Source organism: Salmo salar, chromosome ssa01 (genome assembly GCF_905237065.1).
Source record: "Salmo salar chromosome ssa01, Ssal_v3.1, whole genome shotgun sequence".
Taxonomy (NCBI): domain Eukaryota; kingdom Metazoa; phylum Chordata; class Actinopteri; order Salmoniformes; family Salmonidae; genus Salmo; species Salmo salar.
In genome coordinates this window covers 22,180,311-22,189,018 of record NC_059442.1, presented here as the reverse complement: position 1 = coordinate 22,189,018, position 8,708 = coordinate 22,180,311, and the positions used below count along the sequence as shown (strand labels likewise).

General features: G+C 41.9%; 1 long non-coding RNA gene across 1 annotated transcript; it reads left to right on the top strand.

Moving 5' to 3' along the window:
- The first annotated feature begins 4,448 nt into the window (after positions 1-4,448).
- On the top strand, positions 4,449-8,491 carry LOC106576068 (uncharacterized). Its single transcript, XR_001321888.2, has 4 exons — positions 4,449-5,028; positions 5,642-6,669; positions 6,957-7,274; positions 7,502-8,491. It is a non-coding gene; the product is annotated as an uncharacterized lncRNA (long non-coding RNA).
- The last annotated feature ends 217 nt before the right edge of the window (positions 8,492-8,708 follow it).

Genomic DNA, 8,708 nt, shown 5'->3' with positions numbered 1-8,708 from the left:
GAGTACACGTCCTTGTAATCTGTCTGGCCCTGCGGCCTTGTGAATGTTGTCCTGTTTAAAGGTCTTACTCACTCAGCTACAGACAGTGTGATCACACAGTCGTCCGGAGCAGCTGGTGCTCTCATGCATGCTTCAGTGTTGCTTGCCTCGAAGCGCTCATGGAAGTCTTTTAGCTCGTCTGGTAGGCTCGTGTCACTGGTCAGCTCGTGGCTGTGCTTCCCTTTGTAGTGTGTAATAGTTTGCAAGCCCTGCCACATCAGACGAGCATCAGAGCCGGTGTAGTATTGACGCTTGCCTGTTTGATGGTTCGTCAGAGGGCATAGCAGGATTTCTTATAAGCGTCCGGGTTAGAGTCCTGCTCCTTGAAAGCGGCAGCTCTACCCTTTAGCTCAGTGCGGATGTTGCCTGTAATCCATGGTTTCTGGTTGGGGTATGTGCGTACGGTCACTGTGGGGATAACTTCATTGATGCACTGATTGATGAAGCCAGTGTCTGATGTGGTGTACTCAATGCCATCGGAAGAATCCCTCTGTGCTAGCAAAACAGTCCTGTTGCTTAGCATCTGTGTCATCTGAGTCACTGGTACTTGCTGCTTTAGTTTTTGCTTGTAATCAGGAATAAGGAGGATAGAGTTATGGTCAGATTATCCAAATGGAGGGCGAGGGAGAGCTTTGTGCCCGTCTCTGTGTGTGGAGTAAAGGTGGTCTCGAGTTATTTTTTCCTCTGGTTGAACATGTGACATGCTGGTAGAAATTATTTAAACGCATTTAGGTTTCCCTGCATTAAAGTCCCCGGCCACTAGGAGCGCCGCCTCTGGATGAGCATTTTCTTGTTTGCTTATGGCCTTATACAGCTCGTTGAGTGCGGTCTTACTGCCATCATTAGTTTGTGGTGGTAAATAGACAGATACAGTTGAAGTCGGAAGTTTACATATACCTTAGCCAAATACATTTAAACTCAGTTTTTCACAATTCCTGACATTTAATCCTAGTAAAAATTCCCTGTCTTAGGTCAGTTAAGATCACCACTTTATTTTAAGAATGCGAAATGTCAGAATAATAGTAGAGAGAATGATTTATTTCAGCTTTTATTTCTTTCATCACATTCCCAGTGGGTCAGAAGTTTACATACATTCAATTAGTATTTGGTAGCATTGCCTTTAAATTGCTAAACTTGAGTCAAACGTTTCGGGTAGCCTTCCACAAGCTTCCCACAATAAGTTGGATGAATTTTGCCCCATTCCTCCTGACAGAGCTGGTGTAACTGAGTCAGGTTTGTAGCCCTCCTTGCTCGCACACACTTTTTCAGTTCTGCCCAAAAATGTTCTATAGGATTGAAGTCAGGGCTTTGTGATGGCCACTCCAATACCTTGACTTTGTTGTCCTTAAGCCATTTTGCCACAACTTTGGAAGTATGCTTGGGGTCATTGTCCATTTGAAAGACCCATTTGCGACCAAGCTTTAACTTCCTGACTGATGTCTTGAGATGTTGCTTCAATATATCCACATAATTTTCTTACCACATGATGCCATCTATTTTGTGAAGCGCACCAGTCCCTCCAGCAGCAAAGCACGCCCACAACATGATGTTGCCACCCCTGTGCTTCACTGTGGGAGGGTGTTCTTCGGCTTGCAAGCCTCCCCTTTTTCCTCCAAACATAACGATGGTCATTATGGCCAAACAGTTCTATTTTTGTTTCATCAGACCAGAGGACATTTCTCCAAAAAGTACGATCTTTGTCCCCATGTGCAGTTGCAAACCGTAGTCTGGCTTTTTAATGGCGGTTTTGGAGGAGTGGCTTCTTCCTTGCTGAGCGGCCTTTCAGGTTATGTCGATATAGGACTCGTTTTACTGTGCATATAGATACTTTTGTACCTGTTTCCTCCAGCATCTTCACAAGGTCCTTTGCTGTTGTTCTGGGATTGATTTGCACTTTTCACACCAAAGTACGTTCATCTCTACGAGACAGAACGCGTCTCCTTCCTCCTTCCTGACGGCTGCGTGGTCCCCTGGTGTTTATACTTGCGTGCTATTGTTTGTACAGATGAACGTGGTACATTCAGGCGTTTGGAAATTGCTCCCAAGGATGAACCAGACTTGTGGAGGTCTACAATATTTTTTCTGAGGTCTTGGCTGATTTCTTTTGATTTTTCCCATGATGTCAAGCAAGAGGCACTGAGTTTGAAGGTAGGCCTTGAAATACATCCACAGGTACACCTCCAATTGACTCAAATTATGTCAATTAGCCTATCAGAAGCTTCTTAAGCCATGACATCATTTTCTGGAATTTTCCAAGATGTTTAAAGGCAGTCAACTTAGTGTATGTAAACTTCTGACCCATTGGAATTGTGATAAAGGGAATTATAAGTGAAATAATCTGTCTGTAAACAATTGTTGGAAGAATTACTTGTGTCATGCACAAAGTAGATGTCCTAACCGACTTGCCAAAACTATAGTTTGTTAACAAGAAATTTGTGGAGTAGCTGAAAAACATGTTTTAATGACTCCAACCTAAGTGTATGTAAAATTCCGACTTCAAATGTATATTATCCATGTTGTCGTCCAGCCACAACTCAGTGAAACATAAGATATTACAGTTTTTAATGTCCCGTTGGTAGGATAGACTTAATCGGAGCTCATCCAGTTTATTATGCAATGATTGCATGTTGGCTAAAATGACGGATGATAGAGGCGGGTTACCCACTCGCCGTCGGATTCTTATAAGGCACCCAGACCTACGTCCCCTATATCTCTGTGTCTTCTTCATGTGAAGGACGGAGATTTTGGCCTTGTCCGGTGTCTGAAGTAAATCCTTTGTGTCTGACTCGTTAAAGAAAAAATCTTTGTCCAGTACGAGGTGAGTAATCGCTGTTCTGATATCCAGAAGCTCTTTTCGGTCATAAGAGACGGTGGCAGAAACATTATGTACCAAAAAAGTTACAAATAATGCAAAAAAACACACAATAGCACAATTGGTTAGGAGCCTTGAAAATTGTCAGACTCCAGCCACCCTAGTCATAGACTGTTCTCTCTGCTACCGCACAGCAAGCGGTACCGGAGCGCCAAGTCTAGGTCTAAAATACTTTTAAACAGCTTCTACCCTCAAGCCATAAAACTCCTGAACAGCTAATCAAATGGCTACCCAGACTATTTGCACTTGCCCCCCCCCATTACGCTGCTGCTACTCTCTGTTTATTATCTATGCATTGTCACTAACTCTACATGTACACATTACCTCAATTACCTCGACTAACAGGTGCCCCGCACCTTGACTCTGTACCTGTAACCCCTGTATATAGCCTTGCTATAGTTATTTTACTGCTGCTCTTTAATTATTTGTTACTTTTATTTTTTACTTAACACTTGTTTTTTTCTTAAAACTGCATTGTTGGTTAAGGGCTTGTAAGTAAGCATTACACTGTAAAGTCTACACCTGTTGTATTTGGCAGGTAGCCTAGTGGTTAGTGTTGGGCAATAACCGAAAGGTTACTGGATTAAATCCCGGAGCTGACAAGGTAAAAATCTGTCGTTCTGCCCCTGAACAAGGCAGTTAACCCACTGTTCCCTGATAGGCCATCATTGTAAATGAGAATTTGTTCTTACCTGACTTGCCTGGTTAAATAAAGGTTAAATACAAAATGTAAAAAATTCTGCGCATTTGACAAATAAAATGTCATTTGATTTGAACCTGAAAAACTGCAGCCATCTCTTCCGGCGCCATTGAACCATGTTAAAGACATAATATGGGAGATCAACCACCTCCGTTTGAGAGACATCACAATCATTGTTGAACTGATATCTGTTACATACAGCATTTTGCGAGAGAAAGGCATTTTGGGGATCGTTTCGCCATCTACAAAATCACAATGGAACCTGTGCTTCTCTGGAGCTACAGGTCCCTGACCTGACTTTCCTCTCATGTAAAGCGACACCAAGTGGCAAGGCAATGAGAGGGTTCAATTATGTTGTTCTGCATGTGTCCCGAGGAGGGAGCCATTACACTTTATAAAAGCGCCGTAGAAATGATCACTTGGGGACTGCATCTGGAGTTGATTACCCGTATTTATATAATATATACGTACAAACCTGCTTGATCTGGGGTCTCTGAAATATTTTGAATCGTTTTGATGCACTGCCAAGCCTTCGGCCTACATCACAAGTAACGGAATGGTTGTAAACCTTGCGTGGAGACCAGAGGCTAAGGCCAATTGGTATAAATACAATGCCATTGTATGGAACACTCCTGCCATGGCTACTTCATTTTGGTAAGAAATAACTTACAGTATTTCTCTGTAGTACAGCGGGATATCGAGAACATTCAATTTCTTCCCCACCAAATAGTCCCATGATTGATAGCGTTTCCCATTTCAACCAAACCGATCTTGGGCGCGTTGCTATGCCCAGTAGATCTTACAACACGTGGATATGTATGTTACAGTTGTGCAAAGTAGAAATACTTCGTTACTGTACTTAAGTCGTTTTTTTGGGTATCAGTAATTTACTTTACTATTCATATTTCTGTCAACTTTTACTTCACTACATAAAAAAATGAAAAAAAGTCTACATTTACTCCGATACATTTCCCTGACACATTCGTAACTCGCTACAAAATCAAATCAATCTGAAGCTGGAAAAAAAAGACGAATCATGTTGGAAAAAAAGATGCAAGCAACATCGGCACGCTCATGGGGGAACTTGTTTAGCTAGGCAGCAGGCGACGACATGCAGAGTTGATCCAATCCTCACCAGTTTGGGCAAATCCAAGGGTCCTAACGTGTCAACCCCACCCATCGGGAGCCTGTTAACGTTACTTGCCAACCCAAAACAGTCATCCACAATCATGTCCGACATCGTTCTACCACCACTTCCTGATGAGGATGAACTCCCTTGGCTGTATCTATAATAAATGTTGTCTTTTCTCGGAATGAAGGATTCATCCTACCGGATGAAATGTCTGTTATGTTTACCAACAGTTCAGGAAATACTAGCCTTCAAGATCTCGCCGTCGAACTTAAAAAACAAATTGAGGTAAGCCTACTGTTAGCTAGAATAAAGTTAGCATGCTAGCTAACATGAGTTAACCTAGCTAGCCAACATTTGCTAACGTAACAAGCAGTGTTAGTTGATGTTAGCTAATCCTACACCTCAATAGTTCACTAGCAAGTAGATACCTACTTTAGCTGGCTAAAATGTGCCCAGATTCGGAAGCTTTGTTAGCTAACGCAATCTAACTAAACTGACTTGAGCTAACTAGCTACAGTAGCTAACTAGTAGTTAATAAATCTGGGTACATTTTAGTCAGCTAACGTTAGTCTAGCCGAATACATTTTCCCTAAACACCTGGTCTAGCTAGCTAACTAATGTTAGCTTTCGAATTTTAGCAAACACTCAGTTAGTTAGCCATTTTATTCCTTGTTAGTTGATACAGTTGTTCTTGCCTAGCTAATTACTGTAGACTTAAGTTATTGACGTAACCTACTAGCTAGATCAATTAACAGTTTTTTATCATTGTAATATTAAATGGTCACAAGCACTCACTTACCTAATGTTTATAGCTTTAAAAATAGTATCCTATACCTTAAGTATTTGGTGATGGTAGTTATCTAGCTAAGTAACTATTTATCTTTTCTTATTATTTCAGAGAAAGCATGTACACCATCTTAAGAAGTATGGAGAACTGACAGCAAACACACTGGAGAGAAAACATGCCCCTGAGACGCCCTCCACCATCAAGCAGAGCACATTACTGAAGACAGTGTATCAAAAATCCATTGACAAAGCTGTGGTGAAGTATGTGGTCCAAGGGCTCCAACCATTCGCTGTTGTAGAATAAGAACCATTCAGAGAGTTTGTCCAAGATCTGCAGCCTAACTCAAAGATCGTATCAAGGCCCACACTGCACTCCGGGATTGATGAAGCCTCCAAGGAAATGAAGGTGACTGAGGCCATGAGAGGAATTGACCACATCGCCACCACCACCGACTGCTGGTCTGCAAGAAGACAGAGCTTCATTGGTGTTACATCCCACTGGATAGACCCTGACAGTCTCAACAGATGCTCTGCAGCCCTGCCTGTAAACGGTTGAGAGGATCGCACAACTTTGATGTCTTGGCAGGCGCCCTAAATGACATCTATTCTGAGTTTGAAATCCAGGTTAAGATTGTGTGAACAACAACGGCTCTAACTTATTGAAAGCTTTCCAAGTTTTTGGAGAAGGTGAAAACAACGACACAGTGGAAGCAGTGTGTGGTGAAGCAGCTCAGCCAGGACAGGAAGATGGTGACGAGGAACAAGAGGAGAGTGAAGTAGTGGAGTTTGTTGATGTGGCAACGAACCTGAATGAAGATGGTGGTTTTGAGTACCAGCTGCTAAAGCACCAGCGCTGTGCTTGCCACCTACTCAAATTAGTATCTACAGTCGATGCCCTGAAACCAACATCCAGTGAGGCTTACAAAAAAGTGTCCCATTTGGCAAGTGCCAAGCACTTTGGAACAAATGCGGAAGATACACACTTGCAGCCAAAACGGTTGAAGATGCTTGTGACCTCCAGCTGCTGCGCCCAAATGCTACGAGGTGGAAGTCCTGGTTCATGGCTGTAGAAAGACTCCTGAGGATTGACAAAGGAGAGGCAGCCATCAGAGTTCTCTGCATAGACTTCTAGGTTCCAATGTAAGTAAGGATTATGTGTTTTGTCATAATTTAAGGTCTTGAATGTTGTCTAAATCTGTTGCAGTGTTTTCTGACCTTTTGCTTGGGGACTAATAATTGTTTCACATGTTGTAGCCACACACTAAATTGATCCATTTAGTAAACTACTCATCCAGCCATTGATTACTGCAGTTAAATCAGGTGAAATGGTTAGTAGTCCCCTTTGTATAGTGTTAGGAAACAGAGTATTATTATTATATATATATATTTATTATTATTATTATTATTATTATTTTATTTTTTTACAGGTTCAATCCAGCTGCACTCATCCTTCCTCACAGAGTATGCTTCTACCATGAGCCCAGTCTCAAAGGCCATCAACATCCTGCAGGCTGAAACCAATGTCCAGATGGGGTGGCTACTTCCTACTATCAACCTGCTGATCACTAAACTGGACCAAGTCAAGTTGTCCCTGAAGTACTGTAAGCCTCTGGTGGATGTGCTACAACTGGGACTGAAGAAGCGCTTCAGCCACATGTTTCACGACCCTGAGCTGATCACAGCTGCAATCCTTCTCCCCAAATTCAAAACAACGTGGACGAAGGATGACGCCACCATCAGAATGGGTATGACGACAGTATTTTATTATTCATAAACAGCTGTGTATAGTGTACATTTTGACACTTCATAGATTTGAGAACCACCCATTTAAACTACAATCCTGACTTTGTGGTTCAGTCCAATGGGTAGCCTACTTAGCCCTGTTGCTTGGTTTATATAGATGGGGGATAGGGATGGATTAATGTAGACTCATATCAACATGATTTCTATTGTCATCTTCCTTGTATTTCAGGAATGGACTACATCAAGGACCACCTGGAAGAACCCTTGCTGCAGCTAGGTGATGGCACCAGTTCATCAGATGAGGACATCTTCTCTCCCGAGTGGCCAGCGGTCTAAGGCACTGCATCTCAGTGCTAGAAGTGTCACTACAGACCCTGGTTCGATTCCAGGCTGTATCACAACCGACTGTGATTGGGAGTCCCATAGGGCGGTGTCGTTAGGGTTTGGTCGGGGTAGGCCGTCATTGTAAATAAGAATTTGTTCTTAACTGACTTGCCTGGTTAAATAAAATAAATGAAGACGTCTCAAGCACAAGAAAGCTCCAAACAGCTGGACAGATACCTGGCCTGTTCAGCTGATCATATGGAGTTGCTCAAGTCCTTCCCGGCAGTCTGTAAGCTGTCTGAGGCTAAACACACCCTTACCTGCATCAACTGGCTGTGAAAGGCTGTTCAGCATTGCCGGACTTGTTTTCAGCCCCAGGAGAGCAAGGGTAGATTCCATAAACTTTGATAACCAGCTTTTACTGAAGATCAAATCCTTCAACTTCAAGTAATGACAGCTTAATGCTAGCAAGCCCAAGGACACGGATGCCTTATGCGTTTTGTTCATTTATTAAAAAAATTCACCAGTTATAGATGTCCTTGTTACAAAGGCATGACCTGACACACTGATTTCTAGTACAGTTCCATCAGTGGTGATGTCCTTATTGCTATAGTAAGGTTGGGTGTAGTTCTGTACATGTACTTTTTTTTAATGTATAGGGTTCTATTATAGCATGTTCTTTCTAAAGCAAAGTGATTGTGATTGTCAGTGCTTATGTTTACTGGCAATATTCCTTCATTAAGGCATTCTATTTTGTCTGTAAGATATATTTTGAAGTGTTGCCTATTTGAGAATCCACATAATTAAAAAAAAATCGGAGCTCTTCTTGCATCCGTAAGACTGTTACCTTTCAAAAAAGCTCAAACCAAATAAAAGGTCTGTCTGTTTTGCTTTATGGCTGTTACGTTTCATTTTTTAACTTTTTATACTTAAGTACATTTAATATCAGGTACTTTAAGACTTTTACTCAAGTAGTATTCTAATGGGTGACTTTTACTTGAGTAATTTTCAAGTAAGGTATCTTTACTTTTACTCAAGTGTGGCTTTTGGGTACTTTTTCCACCACTGGTATTTTACATATCGGCTAACCACAAACTCAGCAAAAAAAGAAA